Source organism: Amphiprion ocellaris, chromosome 18 (assembly GCF_022539595.1).
Source record: "Amphiprion ocellaris isolate individual 3 ecotype Okinawa chromosome 18, ASM2253959v1, whole genome shotgun sequence".
Taxonomy (NCBI): Eukaryota; Metazoa; Chordata; class Actinopteri; family Pomacentridae; genus Amphiprion; species Amphiprion ocellaris.
In genome coordinates, this window is record NC_072783.1 from 6,400,468 (window position 1) to 6,417,832 (window position 17,365).

The 17,365-nt window shown below is 42.0% G+C and overlaps 1 long non-coding RNA gene across 1 annotated transcript; it reads right to left on the bottom strand.

The window, feature by feature from the left end:
- Positions 1 to 9,828: 9,828 nt before the first annotated feature.
- LOC111565211 (uncharacterized) lies at positions 9,829 to 17,033 on the bottom strand. Its single transcript, XR_002745854.3, has 3 exons — positions 16,617 to 17,033; positions 10,776 to 10,961; positions 9,829 to 10,566 (listed from the first exon to the last, which is right to left on the bottom strand). It is a non-coding gene; the product is annotated as an uncharacterized LOC111565211 (long non-coding RNA).
- Between the last annotated feature and the right edge of the window lie 332 nt (positions 17,034 to 17,365).

Here is a 17,365-nt window from a genome sequence, read left to right on the forward strand (position 1 = left end):
CACCACAGTTAAAATCAGTCCTCAGGTTTGTTCTGAAGATGTTTCTAACCAACATATCTTCACTGTTTATTTACCGTCGCTGCTCTTCATCCGGCCAATCAGGTTTCAGATGGGTGAGATTTGTTACCATGGTAACCCAGGAAATTAAGCTTTAAACATGAACATTTTAACCAGAGCAGAAAATTAAACTTTATTCTAACATTCACAGAACATTATCAGGACAGTTAAATAGTATTTTAATTGAATTTAAATCTATCTGATCATTTCTTAACACAGAACCCACAGGAGGAACGTTCTCAAACCATTCATTTTCATAAGACGTTCCCATGAGGTGCTTCATTATCAGAGGTTTGTATCAATCAACACAAAATTCATCAAATGTTTCAGGAACATTTGTAGAGAACCTTATCCTGCCAATATCCTGGGAATGTTACTAGAACTTTGTTGGAACATTTGTAGAATATGGTTTGTTCTTTCCGACTGTCCACTATATTGAAGAGCCTTTATTTTAGAATCAGTTGAACATGCTCCAGTATTTCATCTAGTTTAGTAGGTTTTCAGATGTTCTACTGGTTCTCCTCTCGGTTCAGGAGAATCTCTGATCAGGATCATTTTCTCCTCACAGTGAAGCTGAAGAAGCTCCAACTGAAACTCTCTGATCAACAGAGACTCTTTGGGGTCTAGATGTTAGTGTTCATAGAGGTCTAGATGTTAGTGTTCATAGAGGTCTAGATGTTGGTGTTCATAGAGGTCTAGATGTTGGTGTTCATAGAGGTCTAGATGTTGGTGTTCATAGAGGTCTAGATGTTGGTGTTCATAGAGGTCTAGATGTTGGTGTTCATAGAGGTCTAGATGTTGGTGTTCATAGAGGTCTAGATGCTGGTGTTCTTTGGGGTCTAGATGTTGGTGTTAATAGAGAACTAGATGTTGGTGTTAATAGAGAACTAGATGTTGGTGTTCATAGAGGTCTAGATGTTGGTGTTCACATGATGTGGTGTGATGTCATAAGATGTCATGCTCCTGCAGGATGACTCCCTGGCTCCTAAACATTGACTGACTCTTGTTTTGTGAGTGTCTGTATGTGAATCATGTTCGTCTCTTATCGTTTGTTTTTCATATCTTCTTCTTCTCCTCCACTCGGTTAAAACCTGATTAATAAAATGTTTTTTTGCTGCTGAGGACAGAAAACAGAGAAAATGAACTTTTATTAAACGCTGCGTTTCCTCAGCGGACACAAAAGCACAAACAGGATTTGATTAAGATAAATCACTGATAACCTCAGAACCTCATTATTCCTCAGACCTTTATTTATTCCACCTCCAATTTACTTTGTTTTGTTCCATCACAGTCGACAGTTTAGCAGAAACCAGAGCAGAACAGACGGTTTGAAACGAAACAATTCAACCCCGAAACATTCAAACACTGAAACATTCAAATACTGAAACACGGAAACATTCAAACACTGAAACATTCAAATACTGAAACACGGAAACATTCAAACACTGAAACATTCAAATACTGAAACACTGAAACATTCAAATACAGAAACATTCAGACACTGAAACACGAGACACTGAAAAACTGAAATACTAAAGCACTGAAACATTAAAATACTAAAATACTGAAGTACTGCTTGAGGTTCTGAGTCTCCAGTAGATCCAGACGTTAGAACCAACGTCCTCTAATGAGCCGAGGAGTGGAGCTGCTTCAGACTGATGCTCTCCATTACTGCTGATCAATACACACTTATTGATCGCCTCCTATTGATCAGTGTGTGTGACCTGGCTCACCTTGTCCAGTCACAATGTTTACATCTCACACAGGTGTGTGTGTGTGTGTGTGTGTGTGTGTGTGTGTGTGTGAGTGTGTGTGTGTGTGTGTGTGTGTGTGTATGTGTGTGTGTGTGTGTGTGTGTGTCCACAGTCACGTCCGGCTCGTTAACCCACCTGTTACCTTGTTAGTGATCTGATTGGATCGTTGAGAGTCACCTGACCCTCCCTAACGAGGAAACAAACTTTAATGTGTTTGTTCCTGAATAAAGTTGTTGTGTGTCATTCAGCAGGCGGCTGTTGTGTGTCTGTGGTGGATCTGCATCTGTTTGTGTCTCTGTATGTTAGTGTGTGTCTGTAGATGTTTGCTGCTGTTTTGTTTTTATTCATGTTTGTTTTTGCATCCTTTTAGTCGTCCTGTTGAGTGTCTTTGTGGTGTGATTTCTCTCAGTTTGCATGTATTTGTGTTCATTTTGTGTCTCTGTCTTTGTTCGTGTCTCTGTGGTTGATCTGTGGTGTTTTGTGTGTTCTCTAATCTGATAAACGGAGACAAACTGTGTGCTGTCCTTCAGAAGCAGAGGAAGCTATCATCTGATTGAACTGGTTTATGTGGTGCTACACTGTGAACTCAGCGGCCCTTTACTGACTGATGGCTCTATTTACCGGAGCTTTCTACTGGATGTCCTCATGAGGTTCACAGGACACTGGAGTGAGTCACAGTCCCCAAAGAAGACTGGTAGAAAGCTCAGGGAAGAAATAAAGTAGAGCTCCAGAACAGAATCCATTCAGTCAACACAGACGTGTGCGTCCGTTGGTTCCTGAGGACAGTGAACCCAGTAAAAAACAGTCCAATCCCAGTAAAAGCCAGTCAAATCCCAGTAAAAGCAAGTCCAATCCCAGTAAAAACCAGTCTAATACCAGTAAAAACCAGTTCAACACCAACAAAAACCAGTCAAATCCCAGTAAAAAAAAACAGTCAAATACTAGAAAAAAATCTGTCCAAAACCAGTGAAAAACAAACACAAAAAACAGTCAAATCCCAGTAAAAACCAGCCCAATGCCAGTAAAAAAAACAGTCCAATCCCAGTAAAAGCCAGTCAAATCCCAGTAAAAACAAGTCCAATCCCAGTAAAAACCAGTCTAATACCAGTAAAAACCAGTTCAACACCAACAAAACCAGTCAAATCCCAGTAAAAACCAGTCCAATCCCAGTAGAAACCCAGTCCAATCCCAGTAAAAAAATAGTCCAACACCAACAAAAACCAATCAAATCCCAGTAAAAAAAGTCAAATACCAGAAAAAAATCAGTCCAAAACCAGTAAAAAACAGTCAAACACAAAAGCCAGTCAAATCCCAGTAAAAAAAACAGTCAAATACCAGAAAAAAATCAGTCCAAAACCAGTGAAAAACAAACACAAAAAACAGTCAAATCCCAGTAAAAACCAGCCCAATGCCAGTAAAAAAAACAGTCCAATACCAGTAAAAACCAGTCCCATACCACTAAAAACCAGTCAACACCAACAAAAAACAGTCAAATCCCAGTAAAAACCAGTTCAATACCAGTAGAAACCAGTCCAATCCCAACAAAAACCAATACCAGTAAAAACCAGTCCAATACCAGTAAAAACCTGTAAAAACAGTTCACCGACAAATATTGTCCAGAACTGGTAAACCAACCATTTTAAAAACCAGTTAATAAATCAGTTAATAAACCACTTAATATACCAGTATAATAAACCAGTTAATAAACCAGTTGATAAACCAGTTAATAAATCAGTGCCATAAAACAGTTAATAAACCAATATAATAAACCAGTATAATAAACCAGTATAATAAACCAGTATAATAAACCAGTTGATAAACCAGTTAATAAACCAGTATAATAAACCAGCTAATAAACCAGTATAATAAACCAGTATAATAAACCAGTTGATAAACCAGTTAATAAACCAGTATAATAAACCAGCTAATAAACCAGTATAATAAACCAGTATAATAAACCAGCTAATAAACCAGTATAATAAACCAGCTAATAAACCAGTATAATAAACCAGCTAATAAACCAGTATAATAAACCAGTATAATAAACCAGTATAATAAACCAGCTAATAAACCAGTATAATAAACCAGTATAATAAACCAGCTAATAAATCAGTTAATAAACCAGTTAATAAATCAGTTAATAAACCAGTTAATAAATCAGTTAATAAACCATTAGTCGTTGGATTCTGGTTCTCAAACCAGCTCCGTGTCGTTCTGAACACAGAACATTGTGAACACGGAACCTTTAGACGAGGAGAACATTTCCCATCAACCCCGTCTCACCTCTCAGCTGATGCGTATTGATCTGCCTCTGTTGCCGTGGTAACAGGTGATGGACAGCTTTGGTCAGAGGTCAGAGGTTTCAGACTGAATTAAACACTGCAGCTGCTGTCTGATAGGATTATTGATCACTGATCAGTTTATTTATACTAAATATTAAAGATCGAATTACTGCAGCTGCTGTCTGACAGGATTATTGATCACTGATTAGTTGTAATGGAGTTGTGAGTTGTAATAAAACAGTGAAGATCTGACAGAAACACTCATTATGACGTTCAAATACTAATAAAATAGAAATGGTGAAGAGAGCAGTGAATATCGATAGATGATTAAATACAGTAAAACTGTTTTTCTGGACATTATTTACACTTTTTTACATCCATCCATCATCCATCCATCATCCATCATCATCCATCATCCATCCATCCATCATCATCCATCATCCATCCATCATCCATCCATCATCCATCCATCATCATCATCCATCCATCATCCATCCATCATCATCATCCATCATCCATCCATGATCCATCCATCCATGTTCTTCCTCTTATCCGGGGTCGGGTCATGGAGGCAGCAGATGAAGCAGGTCATTCCAGACGTCCTTCTCAGCAACGCTTTCCAGCTCTTCCTGGGGGATCTCGAGGCGTTCCTTGGCCAGATGAGATATATAATCCCTCCAGCGAGTTCTGGGTCTACCACAGGGTCTCCTCCTAGGCGGACGTGTTCGGAAAACCTCCAAAGGAAGTCTCCCTGGAGGCATCCAAATCAGATGTCCAAACCACCTTAGCCCTCACTTTGGTTGTAGAAGGACTGAATGGCTCGTATCAGCAACCCCGGTACCCCATACTCCTGCAGCAGCGACCACAGAGCTCCTCAGGGATCACGGTCATAGGCATCTCCAGATCCACAAAACATGTATTTTTATTTTTTAAAATTTAACCTTTATTTAACCAGGAGAGATCCCATTGAGATTAAGAACCTCTTTTTCAAGGGAGTCCTGGCCAAGATAAGCAGCAGCAAATAGAAAACACAGTTATGAAATTACACAGTTAAGACATGATTAAAATACGAGAAAAAAAATAATAATAAGTTTACAAGCAAGTTATAAAAAACACGTGCAAGTTGTGGAAATGGCATCAAGAACTCGCAGTTTTGATTTAAAAGCACTCAAAGAGATTAAATCAGTTAATTTGAAGTCTTTCTGCAACATATTCCAGGCAAAAGGTGCAGAATAAACAATGTAGACTGGCAGGTCGAACTCCCCTGACCCCCTCAGCAGCTCCGCAAGGGTTAAGAACTGATCCACCCATCCACAACCAGGACGGATTCCACATTGCTCCTCCTGAATCCGAGGTTCAACAATTGGTCGGAGCCTTTCCCAGGGAGGCTGAGAAGTGTGATACCACGGTAGTTGGAACACACTCGCCAGTCCTCTTTTTTGAAAATGGGAACCACCACCCCCGATCTGCCACTCCACAGGTGCTGTACCCAATGCCAACGCGACATTGTAGGGACTTTTCAGCCAAGATGGTCCAACAGTGTCCAGAGCTTTCAGCATCTCAGGGTATATCTTGTCCACACCTGGCGCCACCGAGGAGCTTCTTAACTACCTTGGCGACCTCTGCCACGGATATGGACGAAGATTCCCCAAGTCTTCGGGCTCTGCCTCGTCCACAGAGGACATGCTTACTGGATTCAGGAGTTCCTCAAAGTGCTGTTTTCACCGCCTGACAATGTCCCCAGTACGGGTCAGCAGTTCTCCACCCCGACTGTACACAGCCTAGTCAAAGCCCTGCCTCCCCTTCCTGAGGCATCCAACGGTTTACCAGAACTTCCTCAAGGCCAACCGAAAGTCCTTCTCCATAGCCCCTCTGAACTCCTTATTTCTGAGAATATTCCAGAGAATATTTTGGAGAATATTCCAGAGAATACTCCAGAAAATATTCCAGAGAATATTATAGAAAATATTCCAGGGAAAATTCCAGATATTATTCCAGAGAATATTCCACAGGATAATTCAGATGATTTGGAGTTAAGATCAGTGGCTCCGTGTTCTAATGGACAGACTCTCACATAAACTCTGTACATCGATCAGCCAATCGCTTAACTGAATCTGGTGTCGCTGTGACGACCAGTGGCTGTAAACAAGGGGGTCCCTGGAGGGCGGCCATGTTTGTTGATTAAACTAAAACAAGACAAACAAAGAGACAAAACAAACTAATTACCTGCAAACAAAGCTGACGGCTAACGAGGCTTAACGAGGTTGCACACTTTACACACACGTACCGTAACACACACACAGTAACACACACACACACACACACACACACAAAGACACACACACACACACCACAGCATCTAGATAACGTTCCGTTGCACTCAGAGGTGAATAATTGATGGTTCTGTGGTAAAACTAAAACACTGTCGGCTTTTAATAAAACACTGTGTGTGTGTGTGTGTGTGTGTGTGTGTGTGTGTGTGTGTGTGTGTGTGTGTGTGTGTCTTAGTGTGTGTGTATCTTAGTGTGTGTGTGTGTGTGTAATGTAGTTTTAATAAAAGATCAGCTGTCATGTCTACAGATAAATTATGAATGAAAACATTATGGAGACTCTATCAATCACACTGAGTTTAACTTTGACCCACAAACCTGATTTATAAGGAAGGAAGGAAGGATGCAAGAAAGGAAGGAGGGATGCAAGGAAGGAAGGAAGGAAGGAAAGAAGGATGGAAGGAAGGATGGATGGATGGAATGATGGAAAGAAGGAAGGAAGGAAGGAAGGAAGGAAGGAAAGAAGGACGGAAGGATGGAAGGAAGGAAGGAATGAAGGAAGGAAGGAAGAAAGCAAGGACAGAAGGAAGGATGGATGGTAGGATGCAAAGAAGGATGGAAGGAAGGATGGATGGAAGTAAGGAAGGAAAGAAGGAAGGAAGGAAGGAAAGAAAGAAGGAAGGATGGAAGGATGGAAAGAAGGAAAGAAGGAAAGAAGGAAGGATGGATGATGGATGGATGGAAGGAAGGAAGAAGGGAATGAAGGAAGGAAGGAAGGACGGAAGGAAGGATTGATGGTAGGATGCAAAGAAGGAAGGAAGGAAGGAAGGATGGAAGGATGGAAAGAAGGAAAGAAAAGGATGGATGGATGGATGGATGGATGGATCGAAGGAAGGAAGGGAGGAAGGAAGGGTGGAAGGAAGGATAGAAGGAGGGAAGGAAGGAGGGAAGGAAGGATGGATGGAAGGAAGGAAGGAAGGATGGAAGGAAGGATGGAAGGATGAAAGGAAGGAAGGAAGGAAGGGAGGATGGATGGAGCAAAGGAAGGAAAGAAGGAAGGAAGGAAGGAAGGAAGGATGAAAGGAAGGATTGATGGAAGGAAGGAAGGAGGGAAGGAAGGAAGCAGAAGCAGAACCTTCCAGCTCCACTCATCACATGTACAAAGGAAAGGTCTTCTGGAGGAACGTTCTGAGGTCAGATGGAACAAAAATTGAACCTTTAACCCCAGGAACACCAAACCTACCATCAAGCATGGAGGTGGCAGTATCATGCTATAAACTGTCTATTTTCGAGTTTCTAAATGTGACATGTAGAATAAATTGATTTTCATGAAATCTCATGACTTTAATCTTTGATTTGTTTAGAAAACCAGACCAGCCCCAGAGCATGATACTGCCACCTCCATGCCTGATGGTAGAGTTGGTGTTCTTGTTCTGAAGGCCTCACCTTCTCTCCTCCAGACATCTTTCTGCTCAGTTTTACTGACAAACACTTGAGTGTTGACCTCTTGTGTGTCATGGTTCCCACAGAGCAGTAGGATCTCCTGGTTTTAGAGGAGCAGGTCCACATTCAACTCCAGCATCCTGACCTTCAGCCAGATGATTTTCTTCCTGACAGGCAGACCTGGACTCAGACTCGGTGCTGGAGTGACCTGTCAGGTGGCTCAGGTCACGAGTTTGATGCTGTCATTTGCTGGTAGAATCCTCAGGAGAACAAAGACCATCTCCACACTGTCTCCAGCAGCGTGAACACAGCGGGTCACAGCTGAGGAACTCCAGGAATGGTAGAACTTCTTGGTCCTGAGGTGAGCTCATGAGAAGATCTGAACAGTAATGCTGAATTTGATAAACTTAAGATCTCTTTTCCTTTACTTTTGACATATCAGCCCTCAGGTCTTGAAACTCATAACCTGAAGGAGCTTCATCTCTGCTGCTCAGGTCACCATCCAGACAGAACCCGTGGAGATGTTTATTAATGACTGATCAAAGTTCAAACAGAACAAGACGCTAGAGTTATCATTTAGAATCATAAATATTCATGAAAATCTGATTAATTCATTTGGCAGCTTTGTTCTAGTTGGTCCAGTTTGTCTGGAACACCTGAGTTCTGGTTGGACGTCATGAGCCTCCTCAGAAGTCTTTGTCATGGTGCCCGCTGCTGCTAAACTCCCACAATGCTCTCTGTTTTAACTGTAGTCTGAGTCACGCCTCCTCTGATCTCTACAGGATTAAACAGGAAGAGGCTGCACCTGCTGGAACAACCAGGAACTATAGCTGATCAACGTCACAAAAACAAGAAACAAAAGGACAAAAGAAGAGACATGAAACAACACAAATGATGCAAAAAGAATAAACTGGCTGGAAGCGACTCATCCGGAGCTTCTTTAGAACACAGCTGGAGGCGACTTTAACTTCCACCCTACGATCAGTCTGAGCAATGATCAACAATCAATAACTGACAACATGTGTGACGAGGTGTTTCAAACTTCTAAAGTGTGGTGACGGCTTCATGTGGACCCTGATCAATACTGGTGATCAGCTGATCAATATTAATCACTAACACAGAGAGGAGAAATGAATATTATCTAATGGGTTTACTGAATGGAAAGCAATTAAAACTCATCAACACTATTAACCCCACGTGTGTGTGTGTGTGTGTGTGTGTGTGTGTGTGTGTGTGTGTGTGTGTGTGTGTGTGTGTGTGTGTTTAATGTGTCTGTGTGTGTTGGCTGCTAATCCTGGTTAAATTAATGAGAAGAAAGTTAATTTGTGGTTTTGACCCTTTTCAGCTCAGAAAACGGATTACACACAACAATACAACACCCACATGCACACACACATACACACTTCTACAGCCCACACACACACACACACACACTCATAAGCATATGTGTGTGTGCAGATGATGATAAATGAAGGGCAGGAATGAGAAACGACAGGTTTGTTCAGTTTGTCTTCAAATCTCTAATGAGTCAGAACACACACACACACATACACACATACACGCACGCACGCACACACACTGTAACACACCGTCAGTGTACAGTTATCAGTCAGGTTGTTATTAAATTCTCATTCTCATAATGTTCTACTCTATGAGCTTCTGTTGACTGTCTGGCTCTAAACGGTGACTACAGACAGACAGACAGACTGGATTGTGGTCTGGATCATGGTCTGGATCGTGGTCTGGATCGTGGTCTGGATCGTGGTCTGGAAGGCTCTCAGACAGTGGACGCAGAAGTGGCTGCAGGTCAGGACTCCTGCTGAGGCTGACCCTCTAACAGCACATCCATGGGTTAGCTGATTGGTCCGGTCTGTCCAGAAGTTCTACTTTTCCAACGTTCTTCAAGCAAAGCCAGAAAAACCAGAAGAAGCTTGGACAACAGCTAATTCTGTGTAGAAATAACATCATATTTATCCATGACTACGAACATGTCGGGTGTTTGGAGGAAGAACTAGAGTTCTGATCAGATGAAGATCAAAGGAACATCTCAGATTGAAGTTTTTGGTTCTGTTCAGGAAAAGATCTCCTTTAATTAAATATATTCACATGTTGGTTTCAGATTAAAAGATCCGCTTCTGTTTGAGACAACTTCACAGTTTGGGTTCAAATACAACTTTCTCTTTAAATGTTGGAAGTTCCTGCTCCTTTTTCCTGGTTACCGTGGAGATGAGTGTCTCATTGGTTGGTTAAAAAGAGCTGACAGGTCAAAAATAATAAAATAAAAAATCAAATAATAATAAGATAAAACATGTTGAACAGTTTTTCCCCAAACATCACTGAACGTTTGTCTGAAGCTTCAGCAGTAGATAAAACAGAATCTGATTTATTCCTCTCCAGAAATGGCTCCCGTAGATCCTTCTTTAGGTCTTCCTGTAGATCCTCCTGTAGATCTTCCTGTAGATCTTCCTGTAGATCTTCCTGTAGATCCTCCTGTAGATCTTCTTGTAGATCTTCCCGTAGATCTTCCTGTAGATCTTCCTGTAGATCTTCCTGTAGATCTTCCTGTAGATCCTCCTGTAGATCTTCTTGTAGATCTTCCCGTAGATCTTCCTGCAGATCTTCCTGTAGATCCTACTGTAGATCTAGATGCAACCTGATGCTTGTCGGCTGTAGAAGATGTTGGTGTTTCTGAGGAAACATCTTTAGTGGATGAAGCTCTACAGGAGGAGCTGGGGGTGGATGGAGGACGCTCTGACTGCTCTGTGGTTTGGTTCAATCAAAGTAAACTCATTGTCACTTTTTCTGTATTTAATCAAATCACCAGAACCAGAGAACTGGATCATGAAGCTGCACCTTCAGCAAATATTCGGAGATGAAAATCAGTTTTACTGATCTGTTCTGTGTCAGGTTGTATAACTGAACCATAGTTCCTCATGTTTCTGTAAGATTAAAATAGATCGTTGTCTTACCAGAACCAGAATCAGAGGACCGGTCCAACAGCCGGAGAGTGACGATCAGATGTTCTGGAGCTGCAGACCAGCTTCCACTGATTCGTTCAGCATCAACAGCTCCTCTCATGTTTCTTTCAGCTCCAGATTATTTCCTGGAGGCCCTTGAGGCTCCATCTCTTCTGGGATCCAGACGCTGAATTTATTCTGCAGAACATCATCAGAAAATAAACACGGAACATTTTACTGTAAATGAACGGCAGCTTAAGAGAAAAAACAGAACGCTCCAGCAGTAATTAGTGAGGTTGTTTCATTAGACAAACATTTCAGCGCGTGAGCGTTTTCTTTGTATGTAAATGAGTTGAAATCCTGTTTTCATGGACTCCATTCATTTAAATGTAAGTGAAGACAAACACAACAAACACATGGAGAAGTGCTGATGATACCAGACAGAACACTGAATATGGAAATCCACAGCACGCACTGTAAAGGCTGACAGACGTCTCTGGAGGCCTCTAATACACTTTTACTAAATGAAGACTGCTGACAGTGTTGCTCTCAGAGTTTTTATTCAACTCCCTGCTGGCCAGAGACAGAAACATCAGTCCTCCACCAGCACTGCTGCTGCTGTAGTAATAACAGCAATAATCCACCACACAAAGACTTCCCCATGTCTGATCCAAACACTTCAGGAAAACGGATTTAAATAGACCAATAAATATCTGCTCTGAAATAAACAGCAAATAACAACCAAGCAAGGAATTCATTTAGACGTTTACTGGAAGATGTTCTCACCTGCCAGAACGCTTTACCTTTTCCTCGTATAAAGACTTCTACAGCATGTCTGTGACCAATAGGAGGCCAGAGACTGCAACCATGGCAACGGCAAAGACAGGCTAAAGGACAGCTAACCCACAGGTCCACAGTCTCTGTTTCTGTCTGCTTTAAAGGACCAGGCACGCCTCCAACATCCTCACTGACAAAAACATCATTTTAGAGACCTCTGGAAAACATCTGGCCACCACGGACTGATTTACACACCAGAAAGACTTCAATGAGGACCTCTGGAACCTCATCAGGACCTCTGGAACCTCAACAAGGACCTCTGGAACCTCCTAAGGACCTCTGGAACCCTATGAGGACCTCTGGAACCTCATCAGATGTATTCAGCCTGAACTGAAACATCTAGAACAGTCCAGCAGAACCTTAAAGACTTATTTAATGTATTCAAACAGCTAAAAACGTCTTAGTACTTCATAGACCTGCACAGCCTCTATGAAGACCCCTTACAAGATCTAAAAACCTCCTTCAAGAAACCCCAAGTACTCAACACACTCATACAGACCCTCTATTTGATAAAAAGCAACTTTTGTACTGTTGTCTGGAGAACATCCAAGAACCGCTGACACTCAAAGTCCTCTAAAGCCGAAAACATCTCAGAACTCCCAGCAGCCGTAACACCTTTAAAACTCCTCAAGGACATCTGTGACTTCCTCAGCAACCTCCAATAGCTCCTCAAAGGCATCTGAAACTGCACTATTACCTCTAGAACCTCCTAGAACGTCTGTCGCATCAACAGAACAAAACTCCTCTACAACCGTTTCTCTTGTTCTGTCCTATTTTTCCTCATTTATCTTTTATTTTCCACTTTGTGCTCTCTTCTTTGTTTCTCTGCTCATTCTTTTATTTCACTTTTTTCTGGCTTCTTTTACTTTTTCTTCCCCCTCGTCTCACATTCAGAACATGTTTCACTTCCTCATTGTTTGATTTGTCTTTGTCTCAAAATGTGTCCAAAATGACCATGAATTCGTCCTTGATTAGTTGTTGTCCATAATGACCCAAACTTCGTCTAAAAAGAGTCCAAAAAATGAATTGAAATCCAAAATACACTTCAAATTTCCCCCCCGATGAATCGCCACCTTATCGCGGTTGTGGGGTTTGAGTGTCCCTGTGATCCTGGGAGCTGCGTTGTCGGGGGCATTAGCCCCTGGTAGGGTCTCCCAAGGCAAACTGGTCCTGGTGGAGGGACCAGACAAAGAGTGATTCAGAAAACCTGATGACAACACTCAAAAGGAAAGCCAGGAAACCGGGGCCTCTCCCTGGAGCCAGGTCTGGGGGGAGCTCACCAGAGAGCACCTGGTGGCCGAGCCTTGGGCCCCCGTGGGGCTCAGTCAGGCACAGCCTGAAAAAGTAACATGGGGTCGCCACCCGGTGGGCCCATCACCGGCCGGGCAGGAAATCGGGGTCGGGTGCTATGCCAACCAGGCCTGCTACCTCCGTGACCTGGCCCCGGAAAAGCAGAAGACAATGGATGGATGGATGGACTTCAAATTTTGCCCAAGGGACTCAAAATTGATCCAAAATGACTTAAAGCTGTAGAAAAAGTCTCTTGAAATTTGTCCAAACCGACTAGAAACTTGTCCAGATTTAGTTATTGTCCAAAATTGCTCAAGATTGTCCAGAAAGACCTGAAATCTGTCCAAGTCAAATGAAAGATGACTCAAAATGTGTCAAAAATTACTTTAAGCTGTTCAGAAAGACTTGTAATTTGTCCAAAATGACTCTAAATTTGTTCAGAATAACTCCAGATTTGTCCAAATCAAGTTAAGAAATGACTCTAAATTTGTCCAAACTTTATAAAAAACACTCAGAGGAGACTTGTTAGCTGTTCTTCATAACGACCCAAAAGGAGTCAAACAAACGTCTTCTCCTTGGTCAGTCTTAGAGGCGATCAGATGTTGTCTCACTGATCCAGTACTTCCTGACCTCCTAAATGTCTGAACATCATCGAGCAGCAGCAGCAGAGTTCTGGACTTCAAACAGACTCGTGATGATAAACTGCTCCTTCAGTCTAGTCTTTAACTCGTCTCACTTCCTGTTTTAATGTCCTGCTGCAGAAAAACTTCACAAACTGCTGCCGTCTGACTGTTTTCCAGTTTACAACCACAGTAATCAGTTGTCCATCTGGGAGGTTATTTAGCAGATAGCTGTAGTTTTAATCTCATAACTAACCTCCTGCATCTATCTGCTGATTGTTTCTGCAGCTCAGTTATTATTTTCCTCTCCACTTATAAAACTTCTCTGCAGTCCATCGGCTGATAAATAGCAGGTGATGGATGTCGGCTCTCGGCCCGACACTCCAGTCCAACATGAAAAAGAGAAAGACTATTATTTCTTATCATCTTCTTAACATTATAAGCAGTGGAGTGTTATCAGGGGAGCAGAGAGGAGGTGCTCTGATAGACTGTCACCTCCTCTCCTCAGATAGCATCGCTCAGAGATGAGAGGGGGAGGACGAGTCGGCCGGGGAGGAGGGTGAATGACAGAGATATTACCGCCGTGGAAGATTTGAGCGGTGATTTCCTCCATGACAAATGACCTAGCGAGGAGAGCAGCAGCCGGGAGGAGGCGTGGACAGCAGCCAGTCTGACAGCTCGCATTACAGCAGCAAATATCATCGAATCTGCTACCTGAAGCACTCAGCTTTACTGGAAACCTGCTACAAACAGCATCAGTCTGTCAGCCTTTCACTTCACCAAGTCCTCGTCAAGTTTCCTCCGCTCTGCTTTCAGTCTTTTCATGATTAGTGTCCAGTTTAGTAGATATGAAGGCACAAAAACACCAAAAACCCAGATACTAAAACACAAAAACACAAAAAAAATGGAAATTAACACACCCAAAATACCAAAAACCTGGATATTAACACACCAAAAACACCAGAAACTGAGATACTAACACACAAAAACATGAAAAACCTGGATATTAACACACCAAAAACATCAGAAACTGAGATACTAACACACAAAAACATCAAAAACCTGGATATTAACACACAAAAACATCAAAAACCTGGATATTAACACACCAAAATATCAAAAACTGAGATACTAAAACACAAAAACACCAAAAACCCAGATACTAAAACACAAAAACACCAAAAACCTGGATATTACCACACCAAAAACACCAGAAACTGACATATTAACACACAAAAACATGAAAAACCTGGATATTAACACACCAAAAACACCAGAAACTTAGATACTAACACACAAAAACATCAAAAACCTGGATATTAACACACCAAAACATCAAAAACTGAGATACTAAAACACAAAAACACCAAAAACCCAGATACTAAAACACAAAAACACCAAAAACTTGGATATTACCACACCAAAAACACCAGAAACTGACATATTAACACACAAAAACATGAAAAACCTGGATATTAACACACCAAAACATCAAAAACTGAGATACTAAAACACAAAAACACCAAAAACCCAGATACTAAAACACAAAAACACCAAAAACCCAGATACTAAAACACAAAAACACCAAAAACCTGGATATTAACACACCAAAAACACCAGAAACTGACATATTAACACACCAAAACATCAAAAACTGAGATACTAAAACACAAAAAGATCCAAAACCCAGATATTAAAACACCAAAACATCCAAAACCTAGACATTAACCCACCAAACTGTTTAAAATCTAGACTTGTCCACACAAAGACTTCCAATAACTGGATATCAACACAACAAAACTGTTAAAATATAATATTAATGCACCAAAACATCAAAAACCTGGATACGAAAGCAACAAAAGGCCAAGAATCTGTATATTAGAGGATGAAAGCATCAAAAATTGAGATATTAATGCAGAAAAACTTATAAAACCCTGGATACTAACACATTGACCTGTCAAAGATCTACACTCCAACAGTCTGGACTGAAGGAGAAGGTCGTCCAGACTCTGGACTGATAGTTTACATGGGGCTCTTCTGAAAGACTGGATTTAACCAGAGAAACAACAACTCTGGTGGATTGTCAAAGGAGGTTAAAGTAAGGATGGATTCCAGATCTTATTTGTTCTTTGAGCTTTAGATTAAAAGTTTAGACCATCATGAGAACCTGTGAAAGTCCAGCTGATCAACGCTATGCTAAACTTCATGAATCATCCAGTGTTTCTGTTTCACTGAACATCTCAAGAACTAACTGCTCTGATGCCTTACGAGTTGTTCCTTGATGTTCTGAGGCTGTGTCAGTAGACTACTAACAGTAGAATAGTAGTTTGGTGGTTCTTCTGCTGTCTCATCATTCCACCACAAGGAGCAGATCTCTAGTTTGGGTTTCCTAAACCCTGGTGTTGTCTGAACCTCCTGAACTCTCCTCTTGTCCTCCACTGAGCCTCGAAAATAACACAGCTTCAATGAATTTTAACCAGAAATCTGTTCTACACGAAGAACCAGCCTGTTCTGAGTCACACATTTAGTGAATGTCTGGTTTTCCTCTTCAGAGGACAGAAAAGCTGGATTTAATCAGTGAATCACACATTTATACATCCCACATGTTCTAGCTGGTTTCTTTATGAAAGTAGAGGTTTATCATCGCTAGAGATAGTACTTCTATATCCTAATGAAGTACCAGAAATGTGCAGAAAGTAGCTTTAAATGCATTATGAAGGGAAACACCAGTGTACTGTATAGAACAGAAAACTACTAAACTCAGCTCCACAGCAGTGGTTCTAGACTAATATTACTGGAGGGGCCGAGGTGGGGCCGGCGTTAATCACATTTAAAAGCAACAACAGTAGAATAGAATGTGCTTTATTGTCATTATACAGTGTAGAACGAGATTGGAGTGTCAGGGCGCAGGTGAGAACCCAAAGGAGAAAGTGTACAGACTAGACAGACCAGTCAGGATTCAAAGGGATTTATTTCACAAATAGATAACAAAACAAGACCGAACTAAGACGAGAGGAAGGAGTACCAACTACACACTATTAAATAAACAATAAACCTGGACTAAAGGAAAAAAACCAAGAAGGCAAGTAAACTAAACTAAACTCACTGGCAGGGAAGGGATGGGGGTTTAAGGGTCCCGTGAGAAGCTGGGCAGAACCAAGCAGGCCGGAGGGTCCGAAGGTCCGGGAAGTGGCTGGGCAGAACCAAGCAGGCTGGAGGGCCAGAGGGTCCAGTAAGCGGTCGGGCAAAACCGGGCAGCGCGACCAGCGGAACTGCAAGAACAGAACACAAGTCAGTGTTGAACAGGATACAAAGGAGCAAAACCTGTGCAATGGCCGAGAACTGACAGCATGAAGCTGAACCTACAATCTGGCAGGGTGTGGACTGTGGAACCGGCTTTTATTGCAGAGGATGGGGAACAGGTGTGCTGAGCCACTGCCACCCGGAGTTCTGCTGATGAGCCTGATGAGGCTGATTTGTTGCAGCTGCTGCAGAGAGTGGCACAGTGGAGCAACAGAGGCAGGGCAGGAGAGCAGAGTGGAGAGAGAGGGAAGAACAGGGAAGGGCAGAAATAAAGAGGGAGAGCAAAAAGGAGGGAGAGAGGAAGGGGAGGTCAGGTGGGGGGCAGATGCCGGAACCAGAGAGGGGGCCGTGACATGGAGAGCTTCTCACTTTCAGTGCAAACATAGCAGAAGGTGCAGATAAAGTCTTAGAAATCCTAAAGGCAGTTCAACCAGTCTCTATTTACAATCTACAACATAAATGTCACAAAGGAAGAGTGAATATTGAGGTAGTCTGACTGTTTTATTGGTCGATCATTGACTGATCAGGGTGTAGAATCAGAAAATCCTTCTA